The sequence below is a fragment of the Dendrobates tinctorius genome, unplaced genomic scaffold (genome assembly GCF_039654945.1).
Source record: "Dendrobates tinctorius isolate UK_male_01 unplaced genomic scaffold, ASM3965494v1 ptg000111l, whole genome shotgun sequence".
NCBI classification, from domain to species: domain Eukaryota; kingdom Metazoa; phylum Chordata; class Amphibia; order Anura; family Dendrobatidae; genus Dendrobates; species Dendrobates tinctorius.
In genome coordinates, this window is record NW_027361779.1 from 31,835,658 (window position 1) to 31,863,041 (window position 27,384).

The 27,384-nt window shown below is 46.6% G+C and overlaps 1 long non-coding RNA gene across 1 annotated transcript in view; it reads left to right on the plus strand.

The window, feature by feature from the left end:
* Nucleotides 1-355: 355 nt before the first annotated feature.
* The window catches only part of LOC141100949 (uncharacterized), a 41,578-nt gene continuing 14,549 nt past the window's right edge, over nucleotides 356-27,384 (plus strand). Inside the window, exon 1 of the long non-coding RNA XR_012234826.1 lies at nucleotides 356-515. This is a non-coding gene — a long non-coding RNA (uncharacterized lncRNA). The remainder of the gene's footprint in view (nucleotides 516-27,384) is intronic.

The window sequence follows — 27,384 nt, forward strand, 5'->3', positions numbered from 1 at the left end:
GCACGGGTCCACACCGTACACCTCGTACACGCACGGCTCCGCTCCGTACACCTCGTACACGCACGGCTCCGCTCCGTACACCTCGTGCAAACGCGGCTCCGCTCCATACACTTCGTAAACACAGCTCCGCTCCATTCACCTTGTACACACACGGCTCTGCTACATCCACCCTGTAAACCCCTCCTGACCCCACACAGAAACTCACTCGCATCCAGCAGTGCACAGCACAGCAGAGTCCTGCATACACACACGGAGGCTCCTGATCATGTGACCCCTGACTCCTCCCCTCCTGTGACCTCATCACAGGTCCTGTGCGCACAGAGCAGCCAATTGCAGCATGAGAATGGAGCTGCCTGTGGGGGGGGGGGTCAGAACAGAAGTGCTGTGCAGCGTCTCATCCCGTCATTGCAGGAGGGGGACCCCGCATTTGCGTGCGCCGTGCAGTGCCCTGGAAGCTGATCGAGCGGCCCATTACAGGCACCGGCCCTTCAGGCAAATGCTAGAAGTGCCCGATGGTCAGTCCGGCCTTGATTGTAGAGGTTGACGTGTTAGAAATGGGGGTTGGGGCTGTATTGTCACCGGGCACATCTCCAAGTAAATGGCGACCGTGTGCATACTTTTCAAAAAAACTATCATCCACTGAGAAAAACGATGTCATTGGTAATAGGGAACTCTTGGCAATGAAGTGGGTTTTTGAATAGTGGCAACATTTTTTGGAGGGAGCAGTTCATCCGGATGTTCATGGTAATCATGGATCATAAAAATCTTTTGTATTTGGAATCTGTAAAACGTCTGACACCTAGACAAACAAGATGGTCATTGTTCTTCACCAGATTCAACTTTTTTGTGACGTATAGGCCGGGGGATAAAAATATTAAGGCAGATGCTTTATCTCATTGTTTTCCTGGGGGAGGAGGTAATTGTGAACCAATTGCTATATTACAGAAAGTAGTAGTTGTTGCAACTATATGTTCTGTTCTGGAGAGGGAGGTCGTAGAGGCTCAGGGGGACGCCCCTGCTGCCTGTCCTTCAGGTAAACTGTTTGTTCCTGTGAACCTCCATCTTATTAAGTGAACATCATGATTCGCTAGTGGACGGATATCCTCGTAGTATAGCCCCCACTGATGCACTTACTCCTTGTTTTTGGTGGTCTGGGGTGCACCAGGATGTACAGGAGTATGTAGCTGCCTGTAGTATTTGAGCGCATTCTAAAGCTGGAGTCACAGATAGCGACTTACCAGCGATCCCGACAACGATATCAATGTGTCAGGATCGCTGGTAAGTCGCTCTGTGATCGCTGGTGAGCTGTCAAACAGACAGCTTCACCAGCGATTAGCACAGCGGCGCCGCGCGTGCGGCATCGCTGTATTCGTTAGCGCTGATGCCATATTCATGTCAAAAATAAAATTAAAATAAAAAATATTGTTATTCTCACATTCCGTCGTCCCGCGCAGCATTCCCGCCTCTCTCCACGCTCCGGTCCCAGTAATCCTTTGCGAGAATTACCGCGATGACGTCCGTTCTCGCGGGATCGCGAAGTCTCCCAGTCATTCTTGCATGGGATTACTGGGACCGGGAGCGTGGAGAGAGGCCGGAAGACTGCGCGGGACGCCGGAAGGTGAGAATAACAATATTTTTTATTTTTTTTATTATTTTACAGCTGATCGCTGGTCTCCCGCCTGTCACACGCAGCGATGCGTGCTGGCCAGCGGGAGATCAGCAACGAAAAAAATGTCCAGAGGTTTCTTGTAGCGATCAGCGATACCGGCAGGGGGGCCAGTCGCTGATCGCTGTCACACACAGCGATCTCGCTGGTGAGATCGCTGTAATGTCACAAAACTTGTGACTCAGCAGCGATCTCGCTAGCGAGATTGCTATGTGTGATGGGGCCCTAAGACTCCACATACTCATCCATCTGGGGCTTTTCAACCTTCGTCGATTCCCTGTAGACCTTGGACTAATTTTTTAGCAGATTTCATCACTGATATACCCGTATCGGCAGGTAATACTGTAATATTGTTGGTGGTGGATAGATTCAGTAAGATGGCTCATTCCATTGCGCTACCTTGTCAAGACTTTGGTGCAAATTTTTATTAAAGAAATCGTGAAATTACATGGGATCCTATCTAATATTGTTTTTCGACTGAGGGGTACAATTTATTTCCAAATTTTGGAATGCATTTTATGCTCGCTTGGGGGTTCATCTTTCACTCTTTTCCGCCTTTCATCCAGTCTAATGGGCAAACTGAATGTGTGAACCAAAATCTTGAGACAAATCTTAGATGTTTTATGTCTGAGAAGCAGGAGGATTGGGTTTCTTATTTACCTCTAGCTGAGTTCGCTGTGAATAACTGTTGTCGTGAATTGACTGGCAAGTCTCAGATCTTTGGCAAGGTTTTCTTGATAATTTGAAAAAGATGGGGTGGAAATATAAAAGTATGACTAGTCCAAAACATTTGGGGGGTTCGTACCTGTGTGTTGGTGATTTGGTGTGGTTGTCTTTGAAGAACATTATGTTGAAGGCTCCTTCTGAGAAACAGATATAGGTTTATCGGTTGCTATAAGAATGTGGCTGTTGTCAATCCGCTAGCGTTTTGCCATGCTTTCTCCACCCACTTTTAAGATTCATAATGTGTTTCACCAATGACTTCTCAAAAACTACATTGGTTCATCTGAACTATCTACACCCCACCTTCCCCAGTCATTGTTGATAGGAATCTGGAATTCTAGATGGATAAGATCATTAATTATTGCTCAGTACGCCGGTCTCTTCAGTTGCTGGTACACTGGAAGGGTTGTGGTCCTGAGGAGAGAATGTAGGTACCAACATCTGATGTTCATGTGATCAGGTTGGTCCAGTCTTTTCACGCTGCACACCCAGATAAACCTGGCCCTGATGTTACTGAGCTCCCTATTAGAAGGAGGGGATACTGTCAGATGGATACTGTGAAAGAGAGAGGTCAGAAGTTCACGGTGTCTGCTTACCTGAACTCTCTTGCCCTGGTTAGAACTGCTTCACCATCAAACTAAACAGTGCAGGTTTTCTTTGCTCTGACATTTCTAGGGTTAATTAGTTCAGTTGATCTCCTGGAGCTTTTAATCATGGGTTGCCTCAGCTGTTCTGTGTTGGACTCTCCCCTCGGGTATATATGCTTGCCACTTGGGAATTGCCAAAGATAGTTCATGCTGTCTGGTTTAGAGTTAGAGGATTTGTTCGGTGTTTGGAGTTGGTGTTTGGAGAGTTGTTTTTGCGATATCTGCATGGAGTTTGTTTGCATATTCATCCTCATCCTCTTCTATTTGGTTTCACCTACCTTACCCTCCTCTGTGTTCCACTCTATTGTTTGGAGAGTGTATTTTGTATGATTGCAGTTTTCATTTATCCCTATTCTGTCTGGTTAGCGTAATCCTATAAACTTTGACCTCACACCATCCTCGGTGAGGAGGGAGGGAACAGATAAGGGTAAGTCAGGAGCATAGCAAGTACATGACCTTGGCATCTCCTCCTTCCTGTGTAATCCAGGGAACCACGGCAACCCCTAGCGTGAGTGATAGGGAAGGATCCCCTTTCCGAGAGAAATCCTGTAACAGTACCATGACAATAATCTGGCATAAAGGGGTATGAAATGACCTAGGCCAATTTATACCCCATAGTATAAATTGGCCTAGGCCATCATATACTGGGGGTTTAATCAAGCCTAGGCTGCTATAACCACAGGTATTTTATTGTCTGGACTCAGGGTATACTATCCCTGTTACATTGGACTGAAGAATAGAAGCAACCTTTCCCACCTATTCTCTTTTGGTCTCATGGACCCAGAATCCACTTAAAATCACGGACCCAGAATTGACTCAAACAAACTACTCAGTAACCTACTCAGAGGCAAACATATCATTGGTGCAGCATGTTTGGCCGCACAGGGGCCAACAAGGTAAGGCTGCCCATTTGTACCTTCAAATCAGGTGGAATTGTGCAATATAATGAGATATTGGACTGTAAGGGGCCCATAAATTATTCTTGCACATTGAACCTACTGTTACTGGTACACAACTCCAATTTACATCACCGAGGCAAACCACCTTGTTTACAGAAACACGCTGCCAACCACTTTACCTGACACCTCACTTTATGCATATATATATATATATATATATATATATATATACACTAGATGGTGGCCCAATTCTAACGCATCGGGTATTCTAGTCAGTCTCTCTCCGCGCCGCAGATCTCCTGACTGAGGCGTGTGTTGTTCGAATGCGCTGACTGGTCGCGGCCGGCCAGGCGCAACCAATCAGCGCCGCGGAATTTCTGTTACAGACAGACAGAATTAGATGATTATATACAGTGGGGCAAAAAAGTATTTAGTCAGTCAGCAATAGTGCAAGTTCCACCACTTAAAAAGATGAGAGGCGTCTGTAATTTACATCATAGGTAGACCTCAACTATGGGAGACAAACTGAGAAAAAAAAATCCAGAAAATCACATTGTCTGTTTTTTTTTCATTTTATTTGCATATTATGGTGGAAAATAAGTATTTGGTCAGAAACAAAATTTCATCTCAATACTTTGTGATATATCCTTTGTTGGCAATGACAGAGGTCAAACGTTTTCTGTAAGTCTTCACAAGGTTGCCACACACTGTTGTTGGTATGTTGGCCCATTCCTCCATGCAGATCTCCTCTAGAGCAGTGATGTTTTTGGCTTTTCGCTTGGCAACACGGACTTTCAACTCCCTCCAAAGGTTTTCTATAGGGTTGAGATCTGGAGACTGGCTAGGCCACTCCAGGACCTTGAAATGCTTCTTACGAAGCCACTCCTTCGTTGCCCTGGCGGTGTGCTTTGGATCATTGTCATGTTGAAAGACCCAGCCACGTTTCATCATCAATGCCCTTGCTGATGGAAGGAGGTTTGCACTCAAAATCTCACGATACATGGCCCCATTCATTCTTTCATGTACCCGGATCAGTCGTCCTGGCCCCTTTGCAGAGAAACAGCCCCAAAGCATGATGTTTCCACCACCATGCTTTACAGTAGGTATGGTGTTTGATGGATGCAACTCAGTATTCTTTTTCCTCCAAACACGACAAGTTGTGTTTCTACCAAACAGTTCCAGTTTGGTTTCATCAGACCATAGGACATTCTCCCAAAACTCCTCTGAATCATCCAAATGCTCTCTAGCAAACTTCAGACGGGCCCGGACATGTACAGGCTTAAGCAGTGGGACACGTCTGGCACTGCAGGATCTGAGTCCATGGTGGCGTAGTGTGTTACTTATGGTAGGCCTTGTTACATTGGTCCCAGCTCTCTGCAGTTCATTCACTAGGTCCCCCCGCGTGGTTCTGGGATTTTTGCTCACCGTTCTTGTGATCATTCTGACCCCACGGGGTGGGATTTTGCTTGGAGCACCAGATCGAGTGAGATTATCAGTGGTCTTGTATGTCTTCCATTTTCTAATTATTGCTCCCACAGTTGATTTCTTCACTCCAAGCTGGTTGGCTATTGCAGATTCAGTCTTCCCAGCCTGGTGCAGGGCTACAATTTTGTTTCTGGTGTCCTTTGACAGCTCTTTGGTCTTCACCATAGTGGAGTTTGGAGTCAGACTGTTTGAGGGTGTGCACAGGTGTCTTTTTATACTGATAACAAGTTTAAACAGGTGCCATTACTACAGGTAATGAGTGGAGGAAAGAGGAGACTCTTAAGAAGTTACAGGTCTGTGAGAGCCAGAAATCTTGATTGCTTGTTTCTGACCAAATACTTATTTTCCACCATAATATGCAAATAAAATGAAAAAAAACCAGACAATGTGATTTTCTGGATTTTTTTTTTCTCAGTTTGTCTCCCATAGTTGAGGTCTACCTATGATGTAAATTACAGATGCCTCTCATCTTTTTAAGTGGTGGAACTTGCACTATTGCTGACTGACTAAATACTTTTTTGCCCCACTGTAGTAGATATGTGTGTGTGTGTATATATATATATATATATATATAAATGAATGTGTGTGTGTATCACCAACCAATCACGAAGCATCTTTCATTTCACCAGAGCTGTTTAAAAGAAGCTGAGCTGTGATTGGTTGCTATGAGCAACAGTTTTCCTTGCAAACAATCACTAAGCATCTCTCATTTCACCAGAGCTGGTTAAAAGAAGCTGAGCTGTGATTGGTTGCTATGACCAACAGTTTTCCCACTTGACAACACCTCAGCAGACACTGACATGGTGGGAGAAATATAGCATCTTCGGGAACATAAGCTCCCAGCCATTGTCTGCCCCCCTTAAAGGAGCACAGAGGACATGACAGAAATTAATCCCCCCTCCTGTGCCCATATACCCTCACATGTCCTCCATCCTATAGGCACATCTTCCCTCTTAAAAGGATCATTGGTATGGAAGTCAGAGCAAATCCATCCAGCGCTTTGGTTTTGACCCCAGGCCTCTCTTAAAGGGATCCCCAGTATGGAAGTTAGGACCGTTCCACTCAGCTCTGTGGTTCTGACCCCAGGGTCTCTTAAAGGGATCATTGGTATGGAATTTAGGGCAAATCCACTCTGCACTTTGGTACTGACCCCAGGCCCTTCTTAAAGGGATCTCCGGTATGGAAGACAGGGCAAATCCTTCCAGCGCTTTAATTCTGACCCCAGGCCTCTCTTAAAGGGATCCCCAGTATGGAAGTCAGGGCAATTGCCTTCAAATGCTCTGGTACTGACCCCCGGCTCTCTTAAAGGGATCTCCTGCATGGAAGTTAGGGCAAATCCCTCGGCGCTCTGATTCTGACCCCACGGTTCTATTAAAGGGATCATTGATATGCAAGTCAGGGCAAATCCACTCAGCGCTCTGGTTCTGATCCCAGGCTCTCTTAAAGGAATCCCCACTATGGAAGTTAGTACCGTTCCACTCAGCGCTCTGGTTCTGACTCCAGGCTGAGGGGATGATGTGGGATATTAGGGGTAGTAGTCCAGTGTCTCAGGCTGATGGAATGATGTGGGATATTAGGAGTAGTAGTCCAGTGGCTCTGGCTGACGGGATTATGTGGGATATTATGGGTAGTAGTCTGGTAGCTCTGGCTGACGTGATAATGTGGGATATTATAGTGAATGTGGCTATGCGGAATGGGTGGGGCTATACACTCAGCTTTATATATATAGATAAAATCAATATAATTTGTTGTAACTAACCATAGTTAGTTACTATGCCTGGGCAGCGCCGGGCTCTTCAGCTAGTGTGTATAAATATATATATATACTGCATATAGTGTGTATATATACTGTATATATACATCCAATTATTTTTACAATGCTTCTCTGTTGTATTTATTGTTTTAGTATGCATGTTTGTTTGGCAGATAGGTGTTATTTCAAAATTGATGTTTCTATGTTGAAAATTAACTTTCATCGCATTCAATGTTTTGGTTTGTAGAGTTTTTGGGAGCAATGTTTCGTGTTTCTTTTCAAAGTGCAGCATTGATCTAATATGATTCTTGTTTTAGCATTTTTTTTCATAGCTTTCACTATATGACCTAAAAATACATGCAGAAAGTGACGCTTAACAAAAAACGACACAAAGGGGTTGTATGGAACTAAAGTAGATTAGGGAATAACCCAGCCCCTGAAAAGGACATCACAAATAACGGTTTCAGGGTGGGGAAAGGAGCTATGGCAGTAACCAAAGGCAAGGCTCCCTGATGATGTCTCATTTGAGAATCCCAGCATGCACTGTGGATTCTCAAAAGAAACAGCATCAAAATAGAAGAAAAACGAGAAGAAAGTATAGAGGGAGTGGTAGGAATTTTTTCTATTAAAATATATTTAAAAAGCTATTAGATTATTACATTAATTAGACATATAGGATTAAAATCAACTTTAGTTTCGGACCACCCCTTGTAAAGCAGCGGTGTCCACGCTGTGCAGTGATGAGGCAGTGACCCAAGCCAGTTCAACAACAAAAATGTGTTTAATGTCCAAAAAAACTCACACAGTGCACAACTCGCTGTATCCTCTGGATCGCAGCCGGGAAGCAACAAAACAGTCCGTGGCCAGTTGCCATGAGCGACCGTGCTGCCGGGGTATGCAAGGAGTGCCAGACTGTTATGATTGGGTCACCAAGGAGGAGAGCAAGCCCAAGCTAAGCCACAGAAAACCAGAGAGGTTGGTAACTAAGCGGATTGCAGACCCCCGATCTCATCCACACAACCAGCCAGTGGCGTATCCAGGGGGGGGCAGCCGGGGCAGTTGCCCCGGGCGCAGGCACCAGGGGGGCGCAGTCGGGCCGCCCGGCCGCCTTGCAGCGGTCGGCAGTGTCTCCCGCCCGGCGGCTGCGTTCTGCCGCCCCCCATCCTGAGAGTCGGCGGTTCTCTGTGTCGGCTGTCAAGCTGACAGCCAACGCAGGGGAGGCCGCGCCGACTCCCAGGCAGCAATTGTACTGGCGTCTATACAGACGCCAGTACAATTGAAGCTCTGACCGCCGGGTCAGAGCGACGTCAGCAGAGTGATCAGGTCATGTGATCACGCTGCTGACGTCACTCCCCGGCGCCCAGAGCGAACGCTGGTGGTAAGTGTTCTCCTCTGTGGAGCTGAAGAACCACCGAAGATAGGAGATGGGGGGGTGTTCATGAGTGGAGATGGGGGTTAATGTGGGGATGGGGCCAGGGGGTTAATGAGTGGAGATGGGGGTTAATGGATGGAGATGGGGGTTAATGTATGGGGGTTAATGAGTGGAGATGGGGGTTAATGGGTGGAGATGGGGGTTAATGTGGGGATGGGGGTTAATGTATGGGGGTTAATGAGTGGAGATGGGGGTTAATGAGTGGAGATGGGATTAATGTGGGGATGGGGGTTAATGTGTGGAGATGGGGGTTAATGTGTGGAGATGGGATTGATGTGGTGATGGGGGTTAATGTGGGGGGTTAATGAGTGGAGATGGGGGTTAATGATTGGGGGGTTAATGAGTGGAGATGGGGTTAATGAGTGTGGGAGTTAACTAGTGGAGATGGGGGTTGGATGGGGGTTACTGAGTGGGGGGATTAATGAGTGGAGATGGGGGTTAATGTGTGGAGGGGTTATTGAATCTAAACTGCCCCAGACCAGACCCCAAAGGGATAGATAGCCCCCAAACATATATTGTCGGTAAGACAAGATGAAAACACAAACGCAGGTAGGAAAATAGACTGAGCAAACGATGGGGCCCACACTGACTAGACAGGACAGGAAAGGAAAGACACTGTCTGCAATCACGCAAAAACACCCACGCAATCACGCAAGGTCCAACACGTCTGATGCAAAAATACTGAAGTCACACGACTTCGCCCACTATATCAGCACTCTGGTATATTCTGAAAGCAGAGCAAAAAGAGGCCAATCTAATAAGGAACAAAAACAAACTGGCACAAGCAGTAACATATGGATGGTGATTCGGCACAGCCCCAGCCAGAGCTGGCTGACCCACACAACACTGAAATAGACAAAACCAGATCAAATGTGAACAGAATAGCAAAAGAACACTTAGCTGAGCATGCAGGGACTGAGCTGGAAACTAAGACCTCAGGAGGCAGGAAAAAAATCACCAGCAGGGATAGAGGGAGTCGGCTGTCTTAAATCCAGTCAGAAACCCCAGATCTCCAATCGTCGTCCTCATTATCAGGTGGCAAGCCTCTGTTAATCAGATCAGCTCCATTACATCCAATAACCACCAGAGGGAGCCCAGAAAAAGAACTCGCAACTCCTCCGTCAACCTGACTAGCTCCACCACCTTCAGCCATAACCAGAGGAAGGCCAGAAAGCGAATTCACAACAATACCCCCCATTGAGGAGGGGTCACCGAACCCTCATCCACGCCACCAGGCTGATCAGGATGGGCCCGGTGAAAAGCACAAATCAATCTATCGGCATGAATGTCAGAAGCAGAGACCCAAGAATTATCCTCCTGGCCATAACCCTTCCATTTGACCAAGTACTGGAGTCCCGTCCAACCAAACGAGAATCCAATTTCTTCTCTACCTCATTTTCCACATTGCCTTTAACCAATACAGGGTCAGGAGATGCCGCCATAGGAACTACCGGCTCCACAAACCTCTTCAACAGAGATTTATGAAACAAGTCATGGATCTTAAACGTAGCTGGAAGAGCCAATCGAAAAGAAACAGGATTAAGAATCTCCAAAATCTTATAAGGTCCAATGAATCTTGGCTTGAACTTTGGAGACGCAACCTTCATAGGAATATTCTTCGATGACAACCAAACCATATCACCCACTTTAAACCGGGGACCAATTGTTAGCAGTCAGGTTCCTGCGTCTGCTCTGCAGGAATCCAGATCCTTACATTCTGCAGTCTCTTACTCTTTATCTACCACAGAGGAGATTGCATTGCAGCAAATCTCTCCAGGGGCTAAGTCTCTCTGTCCTCCTACTGAGCATGCTCATGAGACGGTTTCCCATTGGAGATCGGGAGTCATGTGCTCAGGTCCTGCTCCAGATCTCATTGGTCCATCTCGGAGATCTGGAAGCTTCCGGAAGTTCCCGGCTGCTATAAAAAGCGCTCACGGCCGTCCCGCCATGCGCTAGAATAGACTATACTGCTATGTGTGAATGGTGATGGATGTATGATTCTGGTGACTGACTTATTATGAAACCCCTTCCCTATGATATTACGCATGTGGTTAGGGAATTAGTTCAGTAGTCTGCGCCAGTCTGTGGCAAGCCTTAGGCCACTGTGCACACCGCACCTCTGCGCTAGCGTCCGACATAGCACCTGCTTTGTAGCTGTGCCATCCAGCGGCAGTGTCCTGCGCTGCGCTGTAGTTGCAGCCCTTCTTGGCATTCGCAGTAGCGACGCCACACACACGGTAGGTCAAGACGGACGCAGCCCCTCTGTCTTAGTTCCTGCTCCTGTGACCTTATACCGTGTGTGCATTTACCTGAGGCCAGTGACTCTAACAAGCTCAGCCTTTTTGTATGTTTTTGTTGCGGCGCCTCTGTGTGTGAACAGAGCCCGGTCTGCACACTTTGGGTGAAGTTGAACCCGTGCGCATTATATCGCCATATTGCTCATCTGCCATTACTCAGCAGCAGTTGTAACATCTACTGCATGGTGGACCTCGAGCGGCGAACGCACTTTATTGTTATTTTTATTTAGTGCGTTCCGCCATTCCTAACATTATACTAGCGCCAGGGTCTGGCTAGTGATGGTAGATCAGCAGCAACTCCTTCAGTGCATTCGCCAGCTACAGGACCGGTTGACTACTCTTGAGAGTGTTATCGCAGCAGCAAAGTCTTCGGAGGCTGCTGTACAAGCGATCGCAGAGGCGGTTTCTCGTATGTCCACGTCCTCCCACGCGCCGACAGTTACCCGCCTCCCATTGCCCGATAAATTTTCTGCCGATGGCGCCTCCTGTAGAGGTTTCGTCAGCCAGTGCTCTATCCAGCTGGAGTTACTGGCTGGGCGATTCCCTATGGAGTGGGCCAAGGTGGGGTTTATTATTTCCCTTCTGTCGGGCAAGGCGTTGGAGTGGGCTACGCCACTATGGGAGCGTGGTGACCCAGAGGTTCGGACCGCTGCTCAGTTTTTAGCAGCTATTAAGCAGGTCTTCCTGGGACCACGGGTCACGCACGACACCTCTCTACAGCTACTGGCTTTGACTCAGGGATCCCTCTCGGTTAGTCAGTATGCCGTTCGTTTTCGGACACTGGCTTCCGAGCTGGAGTGGTCTGACAAAGCCCTCATCCCTGTGTTTTGGAGAGTTTTAGCTGAGCATGTTAAGGATGCTCTTTCTACCAGAGAGGTTCCTGCAAGTCTGGAGGAGATGATTACCATTGCCACCTGTATTGATCTCCGTTTTTCGGAGCGAGGGCTGGAGCGTGCTCAATCCAGACGGAAGGTTACTCCGGCTCCCAACCTCTTTGAACCTCTGGAATCACCCGAGCCAGAGTGTGCACTCCCAGAGCCCATGGAGGTGTCTCACGCCAGTCTCGAGGCGCGTCCGACACTAAGCTCCACCTGCGGCTGCCACTGTCAACACTGTTTACCAGGATAACGGGGCCCCGCAATGGCCAAACTCTGTGCCGTTGGGCAAGACCATTATCCCCCCTCGCCTTTGGCCAAAGGTTCTCGCATGGGCACACACGTCCAGGGCAGGTGGTCACTGTGGCTACAGGCAGAACACAAAACTCCTGGCAGGGTCGTATTGGTGGCCGCACAGGGCTCGGGACATTAAAAAATATATTCAGGCATGCGCCTCTTGTGCTCGAATAAGCTTTCTTAAACAGAGAGTGGAGACGTCCGCCGACACACCGCGGCGTCCCACTTCAACTTATGCTCCGGGCAGTTTTTCCGCTCCCGTGGTCTCCCACATGTCCCTTCTGAAACCTGGCTATCTTGCCACCTGTGATACCTTCCACGTGTCCCGGTTTTCCGTGTCACCTACCGGGACATCAGACTTGCCTTCGGACGAGTCTGAGGCCTATGCCTCTGATGGGCACAGGGTGGTGGATTGGAAGGCTCAGAGAGGAGGGGGCCCCAAGAGGGGGGTAATGTTAGGAGTCAGGTTCCTGCATCTGCTCTGCAGGAATCCAGACCCTTACATTCTGCGGTCTCTTGCTCTTTATCTACCGCAGAGGAGATTGCCTTGCAGCAAATCTCTCCAGGGGCTAAGTCTCTCTGTCCTCCTACTGAGCATGCTCATGAGACTGTTTCCCATTGGAGATCGGGAGTCATGTGCTCAGGTCCTGCTCCAGATCTCATTGGTCCATCTTGGAGATCTGGAAGCTTCCGGAAGGTCCCGGCTGCAATAAAAAGCGCGCATGGCCGTTCCGCCACGTGCTAGTATAGACTATACTGCTATGTGTGAATGGTGATGGATGTATTATTCTGGTGACTGACTTATTATGAAACCCCTTCCCTCTAATATTATGCATGTGGTTAGGGAATTAGTTCAGTAGTCTGTGCCAGTCTGTGGCAAGCCTTGGGCCACTGTGCACACCGCACCTCTGCGCTAGCGTCCGACATAGTGCCTGCTTTGTAGCTGTGTCGTCCAGCGGCAGTGTCCTGCGCTGCGCTGTAGTTGCAGCCCTTCTTGGAGTTCGCAGTAGCGACGCCGCACACACGGTAGGTCTAGACGGACGCAGCCCCTCTGTCTTAGTTCCTGCTCCTGTGACCTTATACCGTGTGTGCATTTACCTGAGGCCTGTGACTCTAACAGGCTCAGCCTTGGTTAAGACTGGAACTAGGACCAACCACAGTGGGATATGCTCTTCCTCCTCCTATGGTGGCGTTGTTTCTGCACTGGCACCTTCTGGGGTCTTCTCTCCCTCAGCTGAGGGAGTTGCAGTCTCTGTCATCTGACTCTGGCACAGTACCTTAAGCTCATGAGATCCATGTCCATCTGTAGTGTGGTCATGCACTAAATCATCATTGGTGGCAGGGGTGCCAGTCCCTGCGTAGCGCATGTCGCCCATTGACTTCCCACTGTGGCACCAGGGGTGTTGCTTTCTGGTATCTCCTCCTCGTCGCTGACATCCATGGGGCAGTCCCATTTGCTATGCGTCATTCTCGCTAGAGGATTACCTCTACACTCCTCTTGTGCGGCAGGGAAAATAGCGCCGGATGCTTCCCGGTAACGCGCTTCCTGTGCGTCCAACTTAACCTCTTCCTGGGCCAAAATCCTGATGTGAGCGCTGCATCACACTTCAATCCCGGTGTCTCCACCTTCAGTCATGCCTTATTCCATTGCCATCTTCCACTCAATGGACCATGCCTCACACTGTGCCGCACCTTCCTCTGGAACATATATCCCAATCCAGTTTGAACTTTGACTAAGATGCCATCCTTCTTAGGTTAAACATTTGTGGGGTCTGGAGACATTTTTGCGCTCTTGGGCACCATCCACGCCCATGATAGGCGGTTCTTCTCCTCCTCTTCACTACCACCGCCATTTTGGAGTCCATGCTTCTGGCCTCAATCTTGGACCGCATGTCTTCCAATAATCTTCTATCCATACCATGAGTCGGTTCTTCCCTGCTTTCTTTGTGCGAGGAACTCGCATCCTGCTGGCTGTGCCAAATGTAAACTGTACAAGCGAGGTAGTCATGGGTGAGTTGCTGTTCCCACTCGCTTTGGCACTCTACAGGCAATACATGTCCCCATCCCGGTGTGCTGCTGTGTGTAGGTTGTGTAAGGGGTGGAATGATACTATTTCTTTGCTCTGCCTCCTTTAGTGTTCTTAATGTTTTATTTATAGTAATCCGGTGGTACTGCTACATGTTGTCATGTATTACCACCCAGAATCAATGGTATTGCCACACTGTTATATGTGTTACCATTTGCTATATATATGTTGTGTTCTATTCTATAGTGCTACAGTTGTGGCCAAAAGTATTGACACCACTGCAATTCTGTCAGATAATACTCAGTTTCTTCCTGAAAATGATTGCAAACACAAATTCTTTGGTATTATTATCATCATTTAATTTGTCTTAAATGAAAAAACACAAAGAATTGTCCTAAAGCCAAATTGGATATAATTCCACACCAAACATAAAAAAGAGGGTGGACAAAAGTATTGGCACTGTTAGAAAAATCATGTGATGCTTCTCTAATTTGTGTAATTAACAGCACCTGTAACTTACCTGTGGCACCTAACAGGTGTTGGCAATAACTAAATCACACTTGCAGCCAGTTGACATGGATTAAAATTGACTCAACCTCTGTCCTGTGTCTTTGTGTGTACCACATTGAGCATGGAGAAAAGAAAGAAGACCAAAGAACTGTCTGAGGACTTGAGAAACCAAATTGTGAGGAAGCATGAGCAATCTCAAGGCTACAAGTCCATCTCCAAAGACCTGAATGTTCCTGTGTCTACTGTGCGCAGTGTCATCAAGAAGTTTAACGCCCATGGCACTGTGGCTAACCTCCCTAGATGTGGACGGAAAAGAAAAATTGACAAGAGATTTCAACGCTAGATTGTGCGGATGTTGGATAAAGAACCTCGACTAACATCCAAACAAGTTCAAGCTGCCCTGCAGTCCGAGGGTACAACAGTGTCAACCTGTACTATCCGTCGGCGTCTGAATGAAAAGGGACTGTATGGTAGGAGACCCAGGAAGACCCCACTTCTTACCCCGAGACATAAAAATGCCAGGCTGGAGTTTGACAAAACTTACCTGAAAAAGGCTAAAACGTTTTGGAAGAATGTTCTCTGGTCAGATGAGACAAAAGTAGAGCTTTTTAAGCAAAGGCATCAACATAGAGTTTACAGGAGAAAAAAAGAGGCATTCAAAGAAAAGAACACGGTCCCTACAGTCAAACATGGCGGAGGTTCCCTGATGTTTTGGGGTTGCTTTGCTGCCTCTGGCACTGGACTGCTTGACCGTGTGCATGGCATTATGAAGTCTGAAGACTACCAACAAATTTTGCAGCATAATGTAGGGCCCAGTGTGAGAAAGCTGGGTCTCCCTCAGAGGTCATGGGTCTTCCAGCAGGACAATGACCCAAAGCACACTTCAAAAAGCACTAGAAAATGGTTTAAGAGAAAGCACTGGAGACTTCTTGTCATGATCCAGGTTGGATCTGACAGTTTAAATGCAGAAGTGAACTTTTTTCCTTTGGCTGTGTGCCAAAGTGGTGTGATTGCCCCCGGTGGCCATTAGAATTATTGCACTGTGGTGTCATTTGTTCTAAGTTGCCCCGGTGGTGGTGAGCGGTATTGCACTCTAGTACCTTAGTTTGTGCACGTAATTATAATTCTGGTGTGAATGTTCTATAAGAGTGTCTGGTGTATCAATCGTTTGGTGATAGGTCTTCAGTTAGTCGTTCACAAGTAAGCCTGGGTGAAAGATGGAGCTGAACAAGAGTCCTGGGCAGCCAAGCCAGAGGGGACGAGTGGCGGCTATGGAGTCTGCAAGGAGTGCTGGCATGGATTGGTGGAGTCCAACGATGGGGTCTGCAAGAAGGGCTGGCATGGCGTGGTGGAGTCGCAGTTTATGGTGTCAGCAGGAAGATCTTGCATGGCTTGGTGGAGTGGTGACTATTGTGAGAGTTGCACTCAGCATGCTGGACTTGGTTGCTGAAAGCTGGACTCAAGCATGCTGGACTTTTTGGCAGAAAAGTTGGACTCAAGCATGCTGGACTTTTTGGCAGAAGCTGGACTCATCTTTGGGACTCTGTTTACTGGGCAGCTGCAACTGGTGGTGGACTCTGCTCCAAGGCTGCACTATGGTGATGGATCCGGTTATGGTGATGGATCCTGTTGGAGGAGAAGATACACACAGGTGGTTGGGCTCTGTTGATAGGAGCGTACGCAACAGAGCATAGCTAAGTGATGTTCCCCTGTTTTGTCACTTTTCCTTATGTGTGTTTAGTGCAGTGGTGGGATTAGTTTCCGCACCGACCGATTCCCTAGTGAGGGTTTAGGTGCAGGGCGAGGGTTTTGAGGTTCCTGTGCGTCACCCGGTGCGGAACCGGAATAGGGAACGATAGGAGTGTAGAGACACTGACTCAGGGGAGTGCAGGAGGTCTCCACTTCCCCGTTTCCCTATCACAGGGCCCTCCATTGTTAATGTTACCCAGGTTTTCCCTTTATTATTTAAATTTGCCTTACTGGAGGCGGGGTTTCCAGACTTTTGTATATATACGTGTATTATCTAAATTCGCCAGTTGGAGGTGGTGTATCCAGCTGCACGTCTTATTATTTAAATTCGCCCCACTGTACGCGGTATATCCAGGGTCACGTGTGTCATATGGGTTCGCCTTGCGGTACTCGCTGCGTCCAGACACACGTCGACCGTGACACTTATAAGGTGGCCAGCAATGAGTCCAGACCTGAATCCCATAGAACACCTGTGGAGAGATTTAAAAATGGCAGTTTGGAGAAGGCACCCTTCAAATATCAGGGACCTGGAGCAGTTTGCCATAGAAGAATGGTCTAAAATTCCAGCAGAGCATTGTAAGAAACTCATTGATGGTTACCGGAAGTGGTTGGTCACAGTTATTTTGGCTAAAGGTTGTGCAACCAAGTATTAGGCTGAGGGTGCCAATACTTTTGTCTGGCCCATTTTTGGAGTTTTGTGTGAAATGATCAATGTTTTGCTTTTTGCTTCATTCTCTTTTGTGTTTTTTCATTTAAGACAAATTAAATGAAGATAATAATACCAAAGAATTTGTGTTTGCAATCATTTTCAGAAAGAAACTGAGTATTATCTGACAGAATTGCAGGGGTGTCAATACTTTTGGCCACAACTGTATGTTTTAAATAGGGAAAGTGTAGTGCACCCTTTGAATACTAGAGGGAGCACTTTAGTTTATAGAGCTTTTAGCAAGATAGGGTTAAGTGTAGGAGGGGCTGCCGGGAGTTAAGGATAGGTGAGAAGGAAGTTAGTTCAGACGGGGCCAGGGTGCCCGAAGTGTCCACACTGGCTAAAGGCCCAGGATGGCTTGACAGCCGCGCAACGTTATTCAGTGGAAGTCCCAGTTACCCACAGCTATTGGACATAAGTCAGATAATATGTGGCGACTCAGCACTTGGGCAGACTCTCTTAGGGCAGCAGTCGGGTGGAGTGAGGAACAGAAGGATGCTCTAGCTTCACAAGGAGCAGTACAGACGGGTTGGATGCTTTTCCAGAGGCAGCTAAACCAAGTGGTGGATGATTTCGAGTCTAGGGTGAAAAAGGCAGAAGGAATTGTCATCATGGCAAGTTTAGGCCAGGAAGAAGCTGGGAAGCAGTCTAAGGCTAGTTTCACATTAGCGTTTTTTTGCGCAGCTCATCGTGCGAATAAAAAACGCAAAGAAAAACGCAAAACAAACACGCGCTTTTTTTCGTCATGCGCACGCTGATGCGTCAAAATAACGCAGCGTTACTTGCGTTTTACATGCGTTTTTGCATGCGGTTGCGTTTTTTATGCGCATGCGTTTTTAGGTGTGACATTTCACAATAGAAAAATCCTTGAACACCAATGGGTCACCAGTGGGCGTGTGTCATTGTAATGTTTTATAGACCCTGTACTGCTGAATTCATCAGATTTTGCTGCTGTTTCCGGTGTCAAGATGGACCTGCGTCTGGATAATTTCCGCTTCAAGCTGGATCTTGACATCGCGCTGTCTCAGGCGTATGCCTTTTGTTGCCAGCAAGAAAGGAAGAGGGAGAGACAGCAGAGACGGCAGCGGCGTCGGTTTTGGAGGCATCCAATCATCGAACTCCGGGCAAGCCGTGGAGCATATCACACGCTGTACAGCGAGCTACAGGAAAACCCGGAGAAATTTGCTGACTATACACGGATGTCCCAGGAAAGCTTCCTTGACTTGCTGGGTATGGTTGAAGGAAACATCCAGAGACGGGACACTCAGCTCCGGCGTGCCATTCCTCCCGAAGAAAGGCTCCTTGTCACCTTACGGTATGTATGTTGTTATGTTTGCATAATTTTTTTGGCTTTTTCCTTTTTTTTTTTTTTTTTTCTTTTTTTGGTCAAAAAAATTAGGTTTTTTTTTGGCTATTGAATTTTAACATTATTTTTGGGAAATTGCTTTTTTGCATAATGGTTTTTCTTCTGTCATGTACTAATCCCATTTTTTTTTTTTTGATCCAAAAAATTACGGGTTTTTTTGGCTATTGAATTTTAACATTATTTTTGGGAAATTGCTTTTTTGCATAATGGTTTTCTTCTGGCATGTACTAATCCCAAGCCTTTATAAAATGTTTTTTTGCTATGTTGTATTAAAAAAACATGCAAAATAGTTAGGCCATGTACTTTTTTATTTTCAGTGTTTTTAGTAATACCCAGGACAGAAATATAATTATTTTTTCTTTTTATGTTTGGCAGGTTCCTGGCAACTGGAGAGTCTTTCATCCCTGCATTTCCAGTACCGGCTGGGAATCTCTACTTTATCCGGGATTGTTGCCGACACCTGCAGGGCTCTGTGGGATGTTCTGTGTCCGGAGTTTCTGCCATTGCCCACTGCCGAAAAGTGGCTTCAAATATCGGAGAAATTCTGGGCAGTCTGCAATTTCCCGAACTGCCTAGGAGCGGTGGACGGGAAGCACATCCGCATCACAAAACCTGCAAGAAGTGGCTCTGAGTACTACAACTACAAGAAGTACTTTTCCACAGTCCTAATGGCCATTGCGGATGCAGACTGCCGGTTTGTGGCGGTGGACATAGGGGCATTCGGATGGGGCAACGATTCACAGACTTTTAAGAACTCTGATATGGGCTGGAGGTTGTACGGCAACCATTTCAATTTTCCACTGGCACGGCCTCTTCCCCAAACCCAAACTCCACCACTGCCATTTGTAGTGGTTGGGGATGAGGCATTTCAGATGTGCCCAAACCTGCTGAAGCCGTACTCCAGCCGTGACTTGGACCACCGCAAGAAAATTTTCAACTACAGGCTTACGAGGGCTCGCAGGACTGTAGAGTGCGCCTTTGGCATTCTAGTGTCCAGATGGCGAATTCTCAGCACCGCCATCAATCTCAAAATGGAAACAGTGGATGAGGTGGTGAAGGCATGCGTGGTTCTGCACAATTTTGTTATGGCAAAGGAGCGGCCGAACTTTGACATGGATGAGCCTGCTGCCAACCCTTTGCCAGATTTTACTCAGCACCCTCTTCGGTCCTCAGTCGAAGTTGCCCAAATGAGGGACCAATTTGCGGACTTCTTTTTATCCGATGTTGGTCGTGTAGCATGGCAGGATCAAATGGTTTAATAGTTTTGTTGTTTGTTAAAAATAAAATACATGTTTTTTTATACCTGTACCCAGTGTACTGTGTCTTAATAAACTCCACTACTCACCTGCCCAGGTTAAAGTGAAGAAAGGGAAACCACCATAAAATATATATATATATATATATATATATATATATATAATTAATTTTTTTTTTGGGTGGTTTCCCTTTCTTTACTTTATACCGGATGGTCAGCCATCCAACTCTGAAAGGGATACTATATTTCATTTTTATATATATATATATATATATATATATATAAATTAAAAAAAAAAAAAATGAAATATAGTATCCCTTTCAGAGTTGGATGGCTGACCATCCGGTATAAACTAAAGAAAAACAAACCATAGTGTACGGCGCAGTGTGTGCAGGCGGCGAAAGACACAATAACCAAACATTATTTTGAAATAAAAATATAACATTTATTTTACTTATTTTTTAGTTGGTGGAAACTGGGGGGTGTGGAGGGATGAGGAACGGCTTTGGGTGGAGTAAGGGGTTCTAGGGGAAGGAGGAACCAAAGAAGTGGGGGAAGGGAGCCGAGGCAAGGAAAGTTGTGAAGTGTGAGGTGAGGGAGGAGGGAGGGTAAGAGTCCTCCTCTTTGTTTTTTTTATGACGGTGGCCCGTCGTCTTGCTGCTGTCCTCGCTAGAGCCTGAGGACTGGCTAGACCCCGGGGACCGCCTTGAGCCTCTGGACCGCCTTGAGCCTCTGGAACGCCTGGAGGCTGTGGACTGGCTGGAGCTGGGGGACCGCCTGGCGCTTGTGGACCGCCTGCCAGGATCTTGTACCTGCTGTGGCATGCTGGTGGTGGTGGATGTCCTGGCAGGGGCCGTAAATATTGAATGCGGGTCCCCCAGCTGATGCTGCTCCGAGGTGGTGGTGCTGGTGTTGGTGGCGGTCCATGCAGGCGTGGTGGCTGTGGCGGTCCATACCGGGGTGGTCCTCCCGCTGGTGGTGGTGGTGGCGGCGCTACAGGCAGGGGTGGTGACGACGGGCCATCCAGTGGTGGTGGCGGCAGCAGTGGTGGGCCAGGCAGGAGCAGCGCTTGGCATGGTGTTGGCGGGTAAGTCTCCAGCTGCACTCGGACTTGGGGCGGTATATTGGTGTCCGGCGAGGCTTGGAAGTGTGGTGGCTGTGCAGTGATATGCAGCAGAAGTAGGTAATGCTGTAAAACGAGTCAGGGGTGGCACCGGTGGAAATGCCACCGCTGACTGCTGCATAATCCTACTCTGCTGCATAGCCTGCATAAAAGCATTGTTGCAGGCCTGCATGACAGTCAACTGGAGGTCAGGGGTAAGGTGTTCCGCCGTGTCCCGAGCTATTTGGGTATAAAAATGATGCGCTGGTCTGGCGAGGTCGACTTCCAGGCGCTCAAGGCGACCCTCGATAGACTTGTAGCGTTGGTCCAAAAGGAGGAAACCACTCTCAAGTCTATCGGAGAGTGCCTTGAGGCTACTCTGAAAGACCGAGCTCAATTCAACGAACTCGGGCATGAGAGGCCTGTCCGAGGTCCTCTGCCGCTGCTGGCGGGAAGTGCCCGCAAAACCAGTGGCAGAGACCTGGGACAGGGGAACACCTGAGCGACGAGCTTCCTGGTCTCCAGATGACTGTGGTGCAGACCTGCAAGGTGCTTCCTCGCTGATGGATGGCTGGGAGGGGTCCGGGGCAGCTTGATGAAGGACCGCTTCGGGCCCAGGTTGCAGGGTGCTGCTCCAGGTGCTGTGAAAAGAAAAGAAAGAAATTACTACCATAAATTAACAATCGCCAACTCCTGTGGAATAGAAAAGCACAGAATAAAACACAATACAACTAGAAAATACTTACGTTTGGGAGGCAAGGACCGGTCTTAAAAATGCCAAGGCACGATGGTATCTGTACTTCGTGCCGGTCCTTGCCGCAGCACCACTGCGAACCTGATTCTCCTGACGGATATCCCTGTTGAAGCGGTCCTTCATCGAGCGCCAACGGGTTCTGACTTTGTTCACTGTGGTGGAAAAAAAAAAAAGAAAAAAAGTAAGACTATGCACTGGAGGCTGTGATCATCCAACTGTGTGTGATGATAGAAACTCCATGAAGTTAATAGCATCACACACAGTTGGGTGATCCCGGCCAAGATCACTGCTGCATCACACTGCATTTAAATACTTACGAAAATCCTTGTGGACCCGGGGAGAGGTGTTGTCCCAGCCATCCATCAGCGATGCGGCCACCTCGTTCCAGAGCCGCCGGATCACCACGTTGTCCGAGTGCAGTTGGTGACGGGTGTCCCACAACGGGACTCGCTCCTGGACTAGACGGATGAGCTCGTCGTTGTCCAGGGCGAGGTCCTCCCGCTGTGGAGCCTAGAAAAGAAAGACAAACATTAATCTTTGAAAGATTTTAAAATAAAAAATCTCGAAAACTAGCTGAAGAGCCCGGCGCTGCCCGGGCATAGTAACTAACTGTGGTTAGTTATAGAAAATTATAATTATCCTCCATCCCATAGTCCCGTGCCCATATACCATCATACATATCCTCCATCCCATAGTCCTGTGCCCATATACCCATCATACATATTCGCCATCCCATAGTCCTGTGCCCATATACCCATCATACATATTCGCCATCCCATAGTCCTGTGCCCATATACCCATCATACATATTCGCCATCCCATAGTCCTGTGCCCATATACCCGTCATACATATCCTCCATCCCATAGTCCCGTGCCCATATACCATCATACATATCCTCCATCCCATAGTCCCATGCCCATATACCCATCATATATATCCTCCATCCCATAGTCCCGTGCCCATATACCATCATACATATCCGCCATCCCATAGTCCCGTGCCCATATACCCAAACAAACAAACATACACACACACACACACACACACACACATACACATACACACTTTGAGCTTTAGATATTGATACACAAGCCATGAAAAAATTTTTTGTTTTAAATGAAAATAAATGCAAAAAAAAGCAACAAACATCGAAAAAAACAACCATGAAAATTTAAAAAAAAAACTTTAAAAAATACCAAAAAAAAATAAATAAAAATAAACCAGCCTAGAAAATAAGTAAAAAAAAAAAAAACAGTCCGTCTGTACTTACATCACGTCTTCCCGCCCGCACTTGGCCTTGCTGCTCCTGCCGTTCCTCCGGTGGTGGTGGCGTGATGGAGGATGAGGTCTGAAAATTAAACCAAAAAAATTAACCACATGTGTTTATTTTTTCCAATCCATACGGAAGCATGGTACTCACTTCTTCTGCCTCTTGCCCTGTCCCGGGGACATATTCCTCACCAGATGAAGACATGCTGCAATAAAAAAAAAAAGAGACATAAGTACATAGAAATGTATTGAAATTTCAGCCAGACATTAGGTTTTTCATACTTACATTGGTGCAGCTTGTGCTGTGTGTCCACTCGTGAGCAATCCTTAAAGTATTGTGGAATCCCAGTGCCCACACCATTTTATCACCTTGGTTTAATTTTTTTTTTTACTGTCTAGACCACATTTCAGTCGTGTTTATCTTAAAAACGCATGCGCATAAAAACGCAAGCGTGCGCAAGACCATGCGCACGCATGCGCTCCCATAGGCTCCAATGTGGTGTTTTTGCGCATTCCGTGCGCAAGTGTGCGCATGCGTTTTTTTGACGAGACAGGGCGGAACCAAAAATGCAACATGTTGCGTCTGACGCGCCTGGCGCGAAAGACAAAAAAACGCATGCGCACGAAAGCGCAAGTATGCGCAAGACCATGCGCACATCATGTTAAATATAGGTGCGCAGTGCGCATGCGCACTGGTGCGCACGATGCGCTGCGCACAAAAGCGCAAATGTGAAACCAGCCTAAGTCCAATGTAGAGTCACTGCACACGTGGATTTTTGCAAAAGTGAAATATTTTTATTTTAATTAAACGGTGAAAAAGCGACAACTTTTTTGACGTTTTGGCCTCACAACGGCCTTAATCATATAGTCGCCCTTTTAGAGAAGAGAGGTTGTAGTCACCGTATGAGTAATTTCACTGTTGAGAAATGTTTTGAGAGTCAATGGATTATCCTTTATGATAGGTAGTTTTAATTCTTGAAGTTCCTCATTAATGGTAATATGCCCAGAGAGAGTTGCCTTTATGGCAAGAGATTCCAGAGGATCCACAGTTAAGTAAGTGAGCCCAAGATAAATTGCAATCACTGGTGGCAGTGGTAGATGCAGGCAACGCCGTGCCTGTGCAGTGAATCACACACCTTCAGCCCTGGTTATCTGATATTTTGCTATCTTCTAGGAAGTCTTCTCCACCACTAGTAGTGCACCTGGATTGCAACACATTCCTTATCATAAAGTCTGAGTCCATCTTTCCTTGTAGCTTCACAGGCTGAGTGTGCCCAAAGCCCCTGACGTACATCATGAGGTTCCCCCAGGCCGGTAGATGGAATCACATGGAAGGGTATTTTTGGCAATCCACTGCCCCGAATATTAGGCCCACATTGTCCCTAGCAGCTCAATGTGTGTGACTGCTACTGTCACTTCACACTACTGTCCTGCACTGAACTGTCACTTCCTGAACTTGGTACTAACTCTCAGTTCCACCTCTCCAAACTTGTCTGGCCATTACAGTTAACCCTGCCCAGGCTACACTGCAGCCCCAGTGGGTGGTGCCACTGACAACATGCATGAACATAAAATACATTTAACCCCTTACAGTGTAAGGGAGCAGACCATCAGTTCCACCACTCCTACAACAGAAATGTTTGGTGCTTTGCTTTTCAAGAAACTCTATTATTCCATAAATAAATGTCTACCTATTTTTTAAGATCATTACTATGTAAACCAGGTAGCTAACAAGGTATGATTTGCTTCTGTCTCATTGTTTTGTTTTTGGAACATTTTCTGAATTATAAAGGCAGCTACATATGCTAAAAATAGGACATGCAGCATGTGTTTAGTAGGCAGAAGTGCTAGAGGGAGGAGGGTAATATATTTCTGAATTATGTACTTCTATAGAGAAGGATGTTAAGTAAAACATATCCATGTTTACAGCTCCAGAATTAGATTTTCCTTAAAAAATGTTGTCAGCAAAATATTTCCACTAGGTATGTAATACATAAAATATCTATCAGTACCCATTTACTGAAATACAGTATACATCATCTGATACTTCTATGTTAAGCCATGCTTGGTGGAGTGTAATGGATACTCAGTGTGGCTTGCAATCGCCAAATAGATCATATTTTTCAGATATACAGGTGCTTCTCACAAAATTAGAATGTCATCAAAAAGTTAATTTATTTCAGTTCTTCCATACCAAAAGTGAAACTCATATTATACAGAGTTATTACAAGCAGAGTGATCTATTTCAAGTGTTTATTTCTGTTAATGTTTCATTATTTCAGTAAACTAAAGATAAAAGTAACCACAAAAGCGCGCCCATAGGGCCTTACCCGTGCAGATATAATGAATATAAATTAAATTGTGCAAGGTACTCACCCTCAATAGTTGTATAAAGCCACAACTACTGTATGCGCTTAGTCACATGCAATGAAGCTGCAGCAGGATGGTGTAGACAGACAGCGTCTGCTTCCATTACTCAAAGAGGAGATCCCAAGAGGGAAAAAAACACCAGATTCCCACGCTGCCATATTTCAACCATCAAATAGAGGAAATCCAGTAGATTGTAGAAATTGGTTCCAATATCAGTACTTTATTTATGGTACATAAAGAGACAACGCTGTTATGAATGAGTCACCGGAGGAGGAAAAAACAAAAATGCAAGCTAAGTCCAGAAAACCGGAGAGGTTGGTAGCTAACGGATTGCAGACCCCTGATCCTATTCAAAAAACTAACAGTAGCCGTGGAGTGTTCCTACAGTGATCCTAGACACCTCGTCACAGCCGGAGAGCTAAATAAGCCTAAAGAAAGAAAGGAGAAATCTAAACTGCCCCAGAGCAGACCCCAAAGCAATAGACAGCCCCCAACATGTATTGTCTGTGAAAACAGATGAAAACACAAACACAGACAGAAAGACAGGCAGAGCAAACGATGGGGCCCAACTAACTAGATAGGAAAGGACAGAAAAGATGCTAGCTGCAATCCGCAAAAACCCTACCAAAAATGTCCCAACACGTCTGATAAGAAAAACGGCCCTGAAGTCACTAGACTTCAAAATCCCTATATCAGCACTCCAATATATTCTGAAAACAGAGCAAAAGAGATTTAACCGATCAGGGACAAAATGGAAATTCAGCAAAGCCCCAGCAGGGGCTGGCTGAACACAAAACTAAGCATATCAGACAAAATCTCATGGAACAATAACAGAGCAAAACTTAGCTTTCAGAAGACAGGAACTGAACTGGAGGCCAGAGTTCAGAGCAGAGAAATCACCAGCAACCTTACAGGGCGTCGGCAGCCTTATATCCACTCAGAGATTCCGGATGTCCAATCGCAATCCACCTGTTCAGATGACAGGTTTCTCCCATCCAAATCAGTTTCACCACCTCCTTTCACCAGCAGAGGGAGTTCATCGGACATCAAAGGTGAATGAGAAAATGAGCTCACAACACAACGCGTTTCGAGGTCCATTCAGTGACCTCTTCTTTAGGTCGAATGTACATTCGACCTGAAGAAGAGGTCACTGAATGGACCTCGAAACACGTTGTCTCTGTATGTACCATAAATAAAGTACTGATTTCCTCTATTTGATGGTTGAAATATAGCAGCGCGGGAATCTGGTGTTTTTTTCCCTCTTGGGATCTCCTCTTTGAGTATTTCAGTAAATTAGAATACTTTATAACACCAGCTTGAAAAATTATTTTAAAATCCAAAATGTTGGCCTACTGAAATGTATGGCATGGAGGCGATCAGTCTGTGGCACTGCTGAGGTGTTATGGAAGCCCGGGTTGCTTTGATAACAGTCTTCAGTTGGTCTGCATTGTAGGGTCTGGTGTCTCATCTTCCTCTTGACAATACCTCACAGATTCTCTATAGGGTTATGGTCAGACGAGTTTGCTGGTCAATCAAGCACTGTGATACTGTTATTTTTAAAACAGGTATTAGTACTTTTGACAGTGTAGACAGGTGCCAAGTCCTGCTGGAGAATGAAATTTCCATCTCCAAAAAGCTTGTCGGCAGTGGGAAGCACGAAGTGTTTTATAATTTCCTGGTAGACGGCTGAATTTGGTCTTGATAAAACACAGTGGACCTACACCAGCAGATGACATGGCTCCCCAAACCATCACTGATTGTGGAAACTATTCACTAGACCTCAAAAAGCTTGGATTGTGTGTCTCTCCACCTTTCCTCCAGACTGTGAGATCTTGATTCCAACTGAAATGCAAAATTTACTTTCATGTGAAAACAACACCTTGGACCACTGAGCAACAGTCCAGTCGTTTTTCTCAGTGGCCCCAAGTAAGACGCTTCAGGTTTTGTCTACTGGTCATGATTGGCTTGACACAAGGAATGCGACAATCGTAGCCTATGTCCTGGGTAAGTCTGTGTGTGGAGGCTCTTGAAGCAATGACTCCAGCAGCAGTCCACTCCTTGTGAATCTCCCCCAAATTTTTGAATGGCCTTTTCTTAACAATCCTTTCAAGGCTGTGGTTATCCTGGTTGCTTGGGCAACTTTTTCTACCACACTTTTTCCTTACACTCAACTTTCCATTAATATGCTTGGATACAGCACTC